We start from the raw sequence: 15,277 nt of genomic DNA on the forward strand, positions 1-15,277 counted from the left end.
AAGTTTTACAATGTGGGAGGAATTAGCCCATAAATTTTTAGCAAAATTCTTTCTATCTTCAAAGACCACAAAACTGCGCAATGAGATAATGACCTTTGTCCACCATGATCAAGAGAGTTTGTACGAAGCTTGGGAGAGATTCAAGGACTTATTGAGAAAGTGCTCACACCACAGCCTGCCTAAGTGGTTGCAGATACAAACTTTTTATTATGCATTATCTCCTAACATTAAGATTACTCTAGATGCAGCTGCAGGTGGATGTTTTGAAAGAAAAGAAATTGAAGAGGCATATGACTTGATAGAGGAGATGGTAAGCAATAGCCATTATCAAAGCAACTCCGAAAAGAAAAAGACTGCAGGAGTTTATGAGATTGATGCCATCACTGCACTCAATGCCAAGGTAGACAATATGGTAAAAAAGTTGGACTTATTGACTACTAACTCGGTTAATTCTATTGTGCAAGCTTGCGACAGGTGTAATGGACAACATGAGATTGGATAATGCATGTTAGACTCTTTAAATCCACAAACTTTGGAGGAAGTGAACTATGTGATGAATCAAGGAAGGAAGAATTACCCATACTCTAACTCTTACGATAACAGGTTGAGGACTCACTCGAATCTTTCGTATGGGAATCCAAACAATGCCTTGAACGCACCACCAGGTTTTCTACCTTAAGAGAAAAAGTCTCATGATGATCTCCTTACTGCCCTCTCTAAATCGCACACGGACTTTATGAACGAAGCCCGAGAAAAAACAAACAAGCTGCGATAAGGAACTTGGAGATTCAACTAGGGTAGTTTGCAAATATGATGGCCTCCCGACCCCAAGTTACGTTGCCTAGTAACACTGAAAAAAAATCCTAAAGAACAGGTACAAGCTATCACCTTGAGGCGTGGCAAACAGTTGGAGGATCCACCCAGGATGGAGAAAGAGAAGGAAGAGCAGAAAAAAAAATCCCCATCATTGACCTAGAAGATAAAGAGGAAGTAAAACCCTATGTTCCACTTGTTCCTCTCCCACAAAGGCTAAAGAAAACACAAGATGACAAGAGTTTCCTCAAATTTCTTAATGTCTTCAAAAAGCTTCAAATCAACATACCTTTTGCTGAAGCCCTTGCTCAAATGCCCAGCTATGCAAAATTCCTAAAAGAGATCCTGAGCAAGAAAAGAAAGATTGATGATCAAAGGATGATAATGTTGACAGAGGAGTGTCGTGCAATCATTCAAAATAAATTACCTCCAAAATTAAAAGATCCAGGAAGTTTTTCTATCCCTTGTAATATTGGAAATCTTGATTTTGAAAAAGCATTAGCAAATTTAGGTGCTAGAATTAATCTTATGTTTTATAAAGTTTTTAAGATGCTAGGGATAGGAGAGCTAAAACCAACAAGGATGTCTCTACAGTTGGCAGACCGATCAATCCAATATCCAAGAGGAATTATAGAAGATGTGCTCATCAAGGTAGGTAAATTTATCTTTCCTGTTGATTTTGTTATTCTTGACATTGATGAAGATATAGAAGGACCCTTAATCCTTGGAAGGCCTTTTCTTGCAACTGTAAGAGCATTGATTGATGTGTATGAAGGTAAACTAACCTTACGGGTAGGTCAAAAGGAGGTTGTTTTTTATGCTCTTAAATCTTGTAAACTTCCCATGAATTATAATGGCTATTTTAGGATTGATGTTGTTGATGAATGTGTTAAGGACGCTTTTCATATTAAAGATAAAAATGACATTAATAATTGTGAATACTCAAATTTTGAGGCTCAAAGAGCTAGTTTTCCCTGACTGCAAACAGTCCGGCTGGACCGAAGGCCATTTTGGAAATTTACCGGAGGTATGCCAATATGGTACTTAAAACGTCCGGGACGTCGCGAGGATCGCGAAACTGGTCCCGGAATATTTTTTGGAGGTCCGAAACTCCTGGAAAAGCCTCCGGAACGTAAACCTATAAAGTGCTCCGGCCGCTGTGGCGGCGGCGACCCCCCTTCACGGCGGCGGCAGCCGCCGGCGACAGCGGCTGCAGCGGTCCTCACCGGCGGTGGCGGTCCAGCCGCCGGGATCAGGCGGCCCAGGCCGCCAAGCTCCGGCGACCCAGCCGCCGGGCATCGGCAGCCGAGTCGCCGGCCACCGGCGGCCCAGCCGCCGGGATCAGGCGGCCCAAGTCGCCAAGCTATAGCGACCCAGCCGCCAAGCTACGGCGCCAGGCACCGGCGGCCCAGCTGCCGGGATCAGGCGGCCCAGCTGCGGGCCACCGGCGGCCCGGGCCGCCGAAACAATCCGTTTTGCCTATAAAAATAGCCTCCGGGCCTTCTGTTTTCCTCACTCAGTCTGTGTTGACGGACGCTCATTCTCCCTTACGCTCCTTGCGATTCTTTACTGCTTTTTTGCATTTTAATTTTAGTTTTATTGCTTTCTTGTTGTGATACTTGGTCACTAAAATTAAATTAATTAAAATTCTCTTAACGAGGAGCTTAACCTGGAGTTAAGAAGTGGCCGTCGATTAAATCAGGTACATAAACTAAACTCTGCCTATTTAATTTTAGCAACTTCATGCATGCTTCTCTTCTACTCCTAATAATTCTATAACTGTATAAATGCATTCACATCGTAATTAGGCAAATAAACTGCCTCAATTAAATAAATTTAGGCTGAATGCCCGGTTAATTATTAATCGTGGTATTCATGCCGAAATCCGACAATATCGGCTAAAAAGACCTAGTTAATTAATAACTACGATTAATTGCTTTTATTTCGAACAGTCCGGCTTAAGTCCAATTAATCAATAATTGTGGCTAAAAAGCCTTAATCAATCACATTTTGGCAACAAATTGCCCACGGTTCAATCAATTTTTGGCAAACAAATTGCCTATAAATTAGATTAACCACTTTTTTAGCGACAAATCGCTTAAATCAAAAGCCTTGGCAAAATGCTCTAAAATCAATCACTCTTTTTGGCTTTAAAGCCTTAAAATCAATCAGTTTGGCGACAATCGCCTAAAATCAATCATTTTGGCAATCAAATTGCCTAAATCACTCTTTTTGGCTTTAAAGCCTTAAAATCAATCATTTTGGCGACAATCGCCTAAAATCAATCATTTTGGCAATCAAATTGCCTAAATCACTCTTTTGGCCTTAAAGCCTTAAAATCAATCATTTTGGCGACAATCGCCTAAAATCAATCATTCTGGCAATCAAATTGCCTAAATCAATCTTTTTAGCTAAAAGCCTTAAATCAATCAATTTTTTGGCAATAAAATTGCCCAATCAACATTTTCGGCAACAAACGCCCAACCAATCAATTTTCGGCAACGAAATTGCCTAAATCAATCTTTTTGGCTAAAAGCCATTAAAATCAACATTTTCGGCAACAAATGCCTAAAAATCAACTCTTTGGCAAAATGCCTAAACAAAATGCACGAAGCATACACACACTCATGCATAAAGCATACCCATTCAAAACCCTTCAAAGAAGGCCTATCGAACTACGTTGACTTTGATCTTCCATTCAAACGGAAGTACGTAGGCACGTCCGGGATTTAACCCCGGGTGGCAAGTCGAAATCACATAAACATTTTCATTGGTCCAATTATCTTGCAAAGCATTCATGCATTGGTTAGTTTATCCGCATGACATAGTCTCGAGATCCACCTCGGGTTCGAAGACCATGCCTTAAACATTGGGATAATTAATCTAATAATTAGGTTAATTAAAATTGGAGTCACTTAGGGTTTTTTCCTAGTTTACCCTAAAATAATTAAACAAGGTGGCGACTCACACACATCATGTGCATTTCTTCCTTAGTCACATGCATTTGTATGCTTTGATGTTTTGGGGAGGGGTTCACAGTTTGGCGACTCCGCTGGGGAAAGTCGTATAATCATTTTACATGAAGTGGACTACAATTGCTGTGTAAACTAACCGGCCCTTCTTTAGGGTTTTATTTTACTATGCTTTGTTTTGCAGGGTACCCTAGCACGAATCAAGTGTTCTTTCTTTAAGAATGCTTGAGGAGGAGATTTGAACTTAATTGACAAATTTGATTAAAACATTTAAATTTGTTGATTTATTTGCACGATTGAGAATCTTTTTCTCCATTGCATAAAAAAATGAATTTCAAATGAATTTCTTCTCTCTCCGTTCAAACTTCTGAGTCTGGATAGCAAGTAGCGCTGATCGGCAGGTCTTTTTGATTATGTCGACGGACAGCCAAAGCGTCCTCCCTGTTACCGCAAACCACTCCTAATCCTTTTGGGGGTGGCCCATGAGTATGCGTACTGTTTGACCCACGCGAAACTCTTTGTTTCACATGTGGTTAGGTATATCCATACTCAAGGTTCAAGGGTCCCTTATAAGCCAATTCTCTATTTGTTGCATAGCCTATAGAACCTATCCTTTAGGACTGTATGCACCCAATGATACGAATCATATCATTAAACGAAGTATGACGTGATGTTGTGCGCATTCATGACATATCATCTCATTAAAAAGAACATTCCATTTCAAAAACTGGAAAATCACATTTTGACCCCTGAGACCTGAAAAATTACATTTTTGGCCCCTAAGGCCCAAAAATTCACATTTGGCCACAGAGGCCCAAAAATTCACATTTGGCCACTAAGGCCCAAAAAATCCTCAATTTGGCCAAAGGCCCAAAACAATTCCCAATTTGGCCACAAAGGCCCAAAAACTCCCATTTTTGGCCCCTAAGGCCCGAAAATTTCCAATTTGGCCACAGAGGCCCAAAAGTTCACAATTTGGCCCCTAAGGCCCGAAAATTTCCAATTTGGCCACAGAGGCCCAAAAATTCACAATTTGGCCCCTAAGGCCCGAAGATTTCCAATTTGGCCACAGAGGCCCTAAAATTCACAATTTGGCCACAGAGGCCCAAAAGTTCACAATTTGGCCCCTAAGGCCCGAAAATTTCCAATTTGGCCACAGAGGCCCAAAAATTCACAATTTGGCCCCTAAGGCCCGAAGATTTCCAATTTGGCCACAGAGGCCCTAAAATTCACATTTTGGCCCCAAAGGCCCGAAAATTCACAATTTGGCCACAGAGGCCCAAAAATTCACATTCTGGCCCCTAAGGCCCGAAAATTCCCATTTTGGCCCCTAAGGACCAAAAATTCACATTTTGGCCCTTAAGGCCCAAAAAAATTTTTTTTGAGAACTAGGTGCCTTTCGAAAAAGTCGAGGTATCCAGCCCTAAATACCCTACCTCACACTATCTCACATACCCTATGAAAACACCTTATATAGGATAGTCTAATCGTTTTGACTATGTCCTTTCACAGGTACCCCTCCAAAGACCACCTGTACCCGAAACACCAACTGAGCTCTCACCCACAAGTCCAGCAACCCCGATTGCACCCATGGCATCACTGTCTGACATCCAAAACCTCATTGAACAACTCAAGGCCAGAATGGAGGCCAGAATGAATAAGGCATTGGCTGCCCAAAGGGCTGCCCTGATAGCTGAATTGGGTAATGGCAATGGAAATGGGGCTTCAGCTGGGGGAAGTGGACCTGTTACCTCCAATCAAGGACCTGCTACTGAACCGACAAACCCTACCCTAAACCTGGATGACATGCCCTCCAGAACTACTTCTGAGCTGGAAGCTCAGAAAATGAGAGAAAAATTGGAACTCTTGGAAAGGTCAATCACTGCCCCTTAAAACACACAAGGAAATGGTGGACATGGACTCCTTGTCCTTGTTCCCCGAAGCAAGATTACCTACAAAATTCAAGATGCCTAACATGGACAAGTTTGACGGAACCACTTGTCCCACAACGCATCTGAAAATGTATGTGGGTGCCCTCAACCCGTTTGGCCTGAACAGCGAGCTCCTTGCTCAGTTGTTTCAGCAATCTTTGACTGGTGCTGCATTAAGATGGTTTGTAAGCTTGGATCGTTCCAAAATGAAGAATTGGGAGGACATATGCAATGCTTTCAACACGCAGTACCATTATAATATCGAAGTGGATGTTACCCGGAGGGAGCTGGAAACCACTAAACAAAAGAACAATGAGCCCTTCTCCTCGTTCCTTTCGAGGTGGAGAGCCAAAGCTGCTCAAATGATCAACCGACCCTCTGAACAGGAACAAGTTGACATAATAATCAAGAATTTACTGTCTGTCTACCGGTCACAACTTCAAACACAGCACTTGCCTATGTTCCAATCGCTCATTGCGACTGCAACTAAGGTGGAAGACTTAATCCAGTTGGGTCAACTCAAAGAAGACTCATACAAGAAGCAAAATCATGCTGGACTTTGAAAAACCGCCCACAAGACCTGATTGACAATGGGTCCATCATCCCCAAGAACAAGCTGAACATCAACCAATCCCTTGCCTAACCATGGGATTAATGCAAAAAAAAAAAAATTGTTGAACAAGAATCGTTCGATCCTTTCGAACTTTCCTTAGAAATGAATGAAGTTTGTGTCTGAGAAGGTTGAGATCAAATCTCCAAAAGAACAAAGGAATTGTTCAAGACCAACAACAACCTGTCTGATCGATTTAAGCATCGAGAAGGACAAAGTCACTACAGTCAATCCAATCCTAGTCCGTCACAGTCCACCTAGAGTCTATCTTTTAGGGTCTATTTTCTTTTCTTTTCATCTTCATTTCCATTCAAGTTTTCATTTATAAATCTAAGTGTCTTTTGTACACAAATATTGTCTTATCAATGAAAAGGGATCAGTTTACGTTCCAATCATTGTTTATACTCTTTCCCTATCCTTTCTTGTGAAAGCACAAAAAAAAAAAAAAATCGAAAAAAAATAATAAAAAATGATGATAAAAAAAAAGATAATAAAAATTGGCAAAGAAAAATGCATTCATTTGCTCTGCATCAATCAAAACTGGGGGCATCCTAAGAAGCACCATCAAAGGGGAAGTTTTGAAGGGTAATCATGGAAAGGATCCAGCAAAGGGTACGCAAGACTTCAAACAGTACCGAGGCAAAGCCGATTGAAGGGATTAGGGCCAGAATGGTTTCTCCGAAAACCCAGGAATGGAAGATGCTCCGACAGAGAGGTGTCTAAATTTTGAGCTTAAAAGTGACAGAATAAAGAAGTTATGTTTGGAATTGGGTTGGGTCTGCACGAAGTCGCAATGCTATCCATACACTACTTAAGTCATCTCAGAATCAAGTTGCCTCGAAATTCTTTATGGAGAGGCTGCTTCTAAGCAAGCAAAAGGAAAACGGGCCAAAAGGAACCCCTGGTCAAAAGGAAGCAAACAAGCAAAAGAAAAAAATGGGTCAAAAGGAACTTCTGCACAAAAGAAAGAAATCAAGGACAAAGCTACAGGAAATCAAGTTGTAAAAAATGGGACAACTGCAAGCTCTCCGTTAAATTCAAGCCCATCAAGGGTAGACGACAAATCATTTCAGCCATAAGGACAAAGACCAATAGGCTGCTCACATTTTGAAAAAGCGAGTTAAAAGAAGCAGTCATTTCCACGAATTGGATGACAACAAACACCTTAAAAATCAAGCGCCAAGCATGGCACAAGTACATGTGTCCTTATAAACAAGGATCATTTCTCAAAACAAGGAAAAGGAAGAGTCTCCTCAAAATTCCTTATGGAGAGGAGAACCATTGAGGAAATAAGTTTCAAGTTCAGAGGAAGATAAAGTTCAAGAAAAGGAATCAAATTAACCTCAAGAATTCAAACATGGCAAAGCCACAAACTCAAAGCATAAAAGCTTCTTCAACACTCAAGCCACTCAAGTTACCACCACAATGTGGGTATTCAAAACTCTTTGTGATGAATACAAGTCATATTTCAGTCAACCAGTGGTAAAACCACTACAACAACAAAGTCAGATTCGCCTAGGGTCATCACTATCATACGAGCTCGAGTCAATAAGTTGATTCAACATCATCAAAATCGGGAAGGAATCCCGCAAAGACATCAAGTCGGGAAGGAATCCCGCAAAGACATCAAGCCGGGAAGGAATCCCGCGAAAAAAATCAAGTCAGAAATGAAGTCTGCATCATCATCAATTCGGGAAAGAATCCCGCAAAGACATCAAAGTCGGGAATGAATCCCGTAAAGACATCAAGCCGGGAGGGAATCCCGTGAAGAAATCAAGCCAGAAATGAATTCTGCATCAACATCAAGTCGGGAAAGAATCCCGCAAAGACATCCAGTCGGGAAGGAATCCCGCAAGGACATCAAGTCGGGAAGAAATCCCGCGAAGAAATCAAGCCAGAAATGAATTCTGCATCAACATCGAGTCGGGAAAGAATCCCGCAAAGACATCCAGTCGGGATGAATCCCGTAAAGACATCAAGCCGGGAAGGAATCCCGCGAAGAAATCAAGTCAGAAATGAATTCTGTATTAATATCAAGTCGGGAAGGAATCCCGAAGAAATCAAATCGAAAATGAATTCCACAATCAGCATTAAGGCGAAATTGAATTTTGCCCCAACAGCAAGTCGGAAATAAATTTCGCACCAAGACGGAAAGGAATTCCACACTAACATCAAGACGGAGATGAATTCCGCACCAGCCGCGCACGAAGTTCGCATCTCGGAAGGAACTATGAAAGACCTGATTCTCCCCATCTCCCGAAGAGTTCTTGGAGATACGTAGGCAGCCACAAAGGCGCGGTCACAAACATAAGTTTGCATCATAAATAACATTTTCTCTTTGCCAATATATAAAAAAAAGAGAAATAAAAAAATAAAAAAGAGAAGAAAAGAAAAATAAAAGCTGGAGTTGAAAACCCGAAAGGGCGGTTTTAGGCAAGAATTGAGCCCGCTAGGCTGAAAACCCGAAAGGGCGGTCTAGGCAAAAGTTAGGGCAAAGAGCCTACTAGAGTCAAAAACCGAAAGGGCGGCTACTAGGCAAAAGTTAAGGTAAAAAAAAAAAAAAAGTGCTTTCATGATTTCTTTTAGAGAGTCCATTTTTGTAGGATAAACAGCAAAGTATGTCCTTGGAAAAAATCCCTTTCAAAGGTCTCCTTGCGAGTATATAAATCATTTTTTCCAGAAATCACTGAGTTCTTTCGAGTCAAAATTCACTACAAGAAAAATTTGAGTCTCTAAATCGAGTCTCCAATGAGTCTCTAAAATGAAGTCTCCATCACCAGTGGTCATTCCACAACGAGTCACAAAAAATTGAGTCATTCTCAAAAGTTCGTTTTGAAAGCATCACTCTTTGAGTCATTCCTCAAAAAAAAGAGAGAGAGGAAAAAGTCAATTTAATCCCCGGGGTTTCCAAAACAACCCTAAAAAAATGTCAAACATAATCGTTGAGAGGTAATTCTTTAATACCTCGTCTCCACTCGGACCATCGTTTCTTCGATCCTTTCAGACGAGCGATGTCATCCACATTGTCCGTTTCCTCGAGTCATAGAAGTGGCTTTGTTCTCTTTGATTCCTCAATTGATTGGACAAGTACAACACCAATGTTTTGAAGTGTTCCATGGTCAGCACCATTCTGGGGGCAAGAAGTGATAAGAACCTTCACCATTCTCCCATCACAGAAGTAATCACGGAATTTTTAGTCTTTCATTAAGAAGAAATTCTATTTCAGCTAATAAGGGCATCAATTCTCTCAAGCAGGGGGGCAAAATCCTCCAAGTCGGATTCAGGGGCAAGTGCTAAGAAAAAACATACACAACCCAAGGTGGAACCCAACCAGCGTCAACCTCTTTTACAAAAACCCAGGGTAGAACCCGGTTAATGGTTAACCTTTTTCTTCCATAAAACCTAGGGTGAAACCCCCAACCAATAACCAACTATTTTTTATCCAAAACCAAGCCATTTGATCATTTCGACTTTAGGTGGACCCTTGGTTCTCAAAGAAAAAAAACAAAGATAAAACAAACATCTTTTTAAGTCCTCTAAGAGGCAAAACATCTTTTCAAGCCCTCATTAAGAGGCAAAACATCTTTTCAAGTCCTCTAAGAGGCAAAACATCTTTTCAAGTCCCCTAAGAGGCAAAATCTCTTTTCAAGCCCTCATTAAGAGGCAAAACATCTCTTTTCAAGCCCTCATTAAGAGGTAAAACATCTTTCCAAGTCCTCTAAGAGGGAAAATCTCTTTTCAAGCCCTCATTAAGAGGCAAAACCTCTTTTCAAGCCTTCATTAAGAGGCAAAAACATCTTTAAGTTGCAAACATAAATCCATGCATGATGTTTGCAAACATAAATCCATGCATTCGATCATTTCATTTCAAAGAAAAAAAACCAACGGCAGGGGTTTCCTCCTCTGCCCACCCTCAAAATTTGCTCATTCAGACAGCCACTGGCTCTCATAAATCATTTTTATGATAGCCAGTGGGGGGTAACTGTGAATACTCAAATTTTGAGGCTCAAAGAGCCAGTTTTCCCTGACTGCAAACAGTCCGGCCGGACCGAAGGCCATTTTGGAAATTTACCGGAGGTATGCCAATATGGTACTTAAAATGTCCGGGACGTCGCGAGGATCGCGAAACTGGTCCCGGAATATTTTTTGGAGGTCCGAAACTCCTGGAAAAGCCTCCGGAACGTAAACCTATAAAGTGCTCCGGTCGCTGTGGCGGCGGCAGGCGACAGTGGCTGCGGCGGCCCTCACCGGCGGCGGCGGTCCAGCCGCCGGGATCAGGCGGCCCAGGCCGCCAAGCTCTGGCGGCCCAGCCACCGGGCTCAGGCGGTCCAGCCGCCGGGATCAGGCGGCCTAGGCCGCCAAGCTCCGACGACCCAGCCGCCGGGATCAGGCGGCCCAGCTGCTGGGCACCAGCGGCCGAGTCGCCGGCCACCGGCGGCCCAGCCGCCGTGATCAGGCGGTCCAGCCGCCGGGATCCGGCGGCCCAGGCCGCCAAGCTACGGCGACCCAGCCGTCAAGCTACGGCGCCGGGCACCGGCGGCCCAGCTGCCGGGATCAGGCGGCCCAGCCGCCGAAACAGTCCGTTTTGCCTATAAAAATAGCCTCCGGGCCTTCTGTTTTCCTCACTCAGTCTGTGTTGACGGACGCTCCTTCTCCCCCACGCTCCTTGCGATTCTTTACTGCTTTCTTGCATTTTAATTTTAGTTTTATTGCTTTCTTGTTGTGATACTTGGTCACTAAAATTAAATTAATTAAAATTCCCTTAACGAGGAGCTTAACCTGGAGTTAAGAAGTGGCGGTCGATTAAATCAGGTACATAAACTAAACTCTGCCTATTTAATTTTAGCAACTTCATGCATGCTTCTCTTCTACTCCTAATAATTCTATAACTGCATAAATGCATTCACATCGTAATTAGGCAAATAAACTGCCTCAATTAAATAAATTTAGGCTGAATGCCCGGTTAATTAATAATCGTGGTATTCATGCTGAAATCCGACAATATCGGCTAAAAAGACCTAGTTAATTAATAACTACGGTTAATTGCCTTTATTTCGAACAGTCTGGCTTAAGTCCAATTAATCAATAATTATGGCTAAAAAGCCTTAATCAATCACATTTTGGCAACAAATTGCCCACGGTTCAATCAATTTTTGGCAAACAAATTGCCTATAAATTAGATTAACCACTTTTTTAGCGACAAATCGCTTAAATCAAAAGCCTTGGTAAAATGCTCTAAAACCAATCACTCTTTTTGGCTTTAAAGTCTTAAAATCAATCAGTTTGGCGACAATCGCCTAAAATCAATCATTTTGGCAATCAAATTGCCTAAATCACTCTTTTTGGCTTTAAAGCCTTAAAATCAATCATTTTGGCGACAATCGCCTAAAATCAATCATTTTGGCAATCAAATTGCCTAAATCACTCTTTTGGCCTTAAAGCCTTAAAATCAATCATTTTGGCGACAATCGCCTAAAATCAATCATTCTGGCAATCAAATTGCCTAAATCAATCTTTTTGGCTAAAAGCCTTAAATCAATCAATTTTTTGGCAATAAAATTGCCCAATCAACATTTTCGGCAACAAACGCCCAACCAATCAATTTTCGGCAACGAAGTTGCCTAAATCAATCTTTTTGGCTAAAAGCCATTAAAATCAACATTTTCGGCAACAAATGCCTAAAAATCAACTCTTTGGCAAAATGCCTAAACAAAATGCACGAAGCATACACACACTCATGCATAAAGCATACCCATTCAAAGCCCTTCAAAGAAGGCCTATCGAACTACGTTGACTTTGATCTTCCATTCAAACGGAAGTACGTAGGCACGTCCGGGATTTAACCCCGGGTGGCAAGTCGAAATCACATAAACATTTTCATTGGTCCAATTATCTTGCAAAGCATTCATGCATTGGTTAGTTTATCCGCATGACATAGTCTCGAGATCCACCTCGGGTTCGAAGACTATGCCTAAAACATTGGGATAATTAATCTAATAATTAGGTTAATTAAAATTGGAGTCACTTAGGGTTTTTTCCTAGTTTACCCTAAAATAATTAAACAAGGTGGCGACTCACACACATCATGTGCATTTCTTCCTTAGTCACATGCATTTGTATGCTTTGATGTTTTGGGGAGGGGTTCACAGTAATCCAAGCATCATAGATGAAAAAGAAAGTGAATCACCAAAGTAAGAACTGAAACAACTTCCATCTCATTTAAAACATGCATTCTTAAGAGAGAATAATTCTTTTCCCGTTATTATTTCTTCTCACTTAACACTTGATCAAAAGGAGAGGTTGTTGTAGGTCCTACGAAAACATAAGAAAGCCCTAGGATGGTCAATTTGAGCTTTGCAGGGAATAAATCCAAGTGTGTGCATGTACAAGATCTTGATGGAAGAAGACTACAAACCTTCAATCGAGCATCAAAGAAGATTAAACCCAAACATAAAAGAAGTAGTCAAAGCAGAGATCATAAAACTTTCGGATGCTGGCATTATCTATCCAATTTTCGATAGCAGTTGGGTAAGTCCTGTTCAAGTTGTCCCAAAGAAAGGAGGTATGACAGTTATTTCAAACAAAAATAATGAGTTAATTTCCACTAGAATTGTCATAGGTTGGCGTGTGTGTATTGATTATAGGAAATTGAACAAAGCAACACGTAAAGATCACTTCCCTTTACCTTTTATTGATCAAATATGCTTGAAAGACTTGCAGGTTATCCCTATTATTGCTTTTTAGATGGTTATTCAGGGTATTTCCAAATACCTATTGCTCCTGAGGATCAAGAGAAAACCACTTTCACTTGTCCTTATGGTACTTTCGCTTATAGGAGAATGCCTTTTGGGTTGTGCAATGCTCCTGCAACTTTTCAAAGATGCATGATGTCTATATTTTCTAACATGGATGAGAAGTTCATTGAAATATTTATGGATGATGTTTCTATTTTTGGTTCTTCTTTTGATTGTTGTCTTTATAACCTCTCTTAGTAATGCAGCGATGTGAGGACACTAACCTTGTTTTGAATTGGGAAAAATGTCATTTTATGGTTAGTGAAGATATTGTTTTAGGGCATAAAATCTCACAAAAAGGGCTTGAAGTGGATAAAGCCAAGATAGAGGTAATTGAAAAGCTACCTCCTCCAAATTCAGTAAAATGAGTAAGAAGCTTTCTTGGCCATGCAGGATTTTATAGGAGATTTATCAAAGATTTCTCCAAAATCACAAAACCTCTTTGTAATTTATTAGTTAAAGATGTTCCTTTTGATTTTGACAAAGAGTGTTTGAATGCTTTTAACAGGTTAAAGAAAGAGTTTACTTCAGCACCTATCATTGCTACACCAGATTAGAGTCTTCCCTTTGAACTTATGTGTGATGCTAGTGATCATGCTATTGGAGCTGTTCTTGGGCAAAGAAAGGAAAATAAATTGCATGTCATTTATTATGCTATTCGCATATTGAATGATGCGCAATTGAATTATGCCACCACTGAAAAAGAACTTCTAGCTATTGTTTTTGCTTTTGATAAATTTAGGGCTTATTTGATTGGAGCTAAAACAATAGTGTACGTTGATCACTCTGCTATTAAGTATTTATTAGAAAAGAAAGATGCAAAGCCTAGATTAATTCGTTGGGTTATTCTTTTACAAGAATTTGATTTAGAGATTCGTGATAAAAAAGGAACCGAGAACCTTGTAGCGGATCATTGATCTAGGCTTGAGTCGGGGGAAGAAGAGCAAGCAGAATTGCAAATCAATGAAGAATTCCCCCATGAACATCTTCTTCTTCTAGCTTAGCACAAGCTCCATGGTATGTTGATATAGTTAACTACCTTGCTTGCAAGATTACTCCTCCCAATCTTTCTTATTAACAAAAGAAAAAATTTTTTCATGATCTTAAATATTACTATTGGGAGGAGCCTTTTTTGTTCAAATATTGTAGTGACCAGCTTTTTTGACGATGTATACCGGAAGAGGAAATGGAAAATGTCCTTCGATTCTATCATTCAATGGAATGTAGAGGACACTTTGGACCAAGCAAGACGACAACACGTATTTTAGAAAGTGGTTTGAATTGGCCAACTTATTTAAGGATGCTTTTAACTTTGTTCGTCTTTGTGATCGTTGTCAAAGGTTAGGTAATATCTTCAGGAGACATGAGATGCCATTAAACAATATCCTGTGGGTCCCGAATATATATGGCACAACCCAAGAGGGGGGGTGAATTGGGTTTTCTAAAAACTGAAATAAATTTTAGAAATTCTAAACAAGAATTAGAATTCTAAGCACAGCGGAAAACACACAGAACTTTGTGAGAATAGAATATGGATTAGAATATCCTCACAATGTTCTAATTATAAAAGATAGAAAGTCTGTGCGAAGTGCAACTATTGATTAGAATAGCTTCTCACTGACTTATACACTATCAGAACTTCTTTATGAAGGAAAGTTATAGGAATTGAAACTTCCTCATAAAGTTTGAGAAATCATATAAAGCTTGTGTGAAGGGCAGTTATTAAATTCAGAACTTCTTCACAGAGCCTTAATCAAATACCAGAATGACTTTATGATGGAAAGCTATCAGGATTAGAACATCCTCATAAAGTTTAGAACATTAATAAGAAAGCCAAACAGTGAAATATACTGTGAATAGAACAACAGTTAGAACATGGTATATTCACTTTATTAGAACACCAGAGTTCTAAAGTTTAGAAAAGATAAAGCTTATTGCCGTTTTAGAACATCTGAATCATTAACAGTTTTAGCGTTTCTAAAATTGAACAGAAGTGAAATAAAGACAGTATCAAGCAAACTTCAGAAATTAGAAAAGATCAACACAGAGATTTATAGTGGTTCGGCACTAACTCACCTACATCCACTCCCCAAGACGCATCTTGAGATCCTCAACTATGTTATCTCTTTTCAAGGGTAAGAGACAAACCAACAGTAC

The 15,277-nt window shown here is 40.5% G+C and overlaps 1 non-coding gene across 1 annotated transcript; it reads right to left on the minus strand.

The window, feature by feature from the left end:
- Nucleotides 1-70: 70 nt before the first annotated feature.
- On the minus strand, nucleotides 71-177 carry LOC119370045 (small nucleolar RNA R71). The gene has a single exon (XR_005177624.2). It is a non-coding gene; the product is annotated as a small nucleolar RNA R71 (small nucleolar RNA).
- Between the last annotated feature and the right edge of the window lie 15,100 nt (nucleotides 178-15,277).

Source organism: Jatropha curcas, chromosome 3, assembly GCF_041381405.1.
Source record: "Jatropha curcas cultivar XTBG-Jc1 chromosome 3, XTBG_Jcur_1.0, whole genome shotgun sequence".
Taxonomy (NCBI): domain Eukaryota; kingdom Viridiplantae; phylum Streptophyta; class Magnoliopsida; order Malpighiales; family Euphorbiaceae; genus Jatropha; species Jatropha curcas.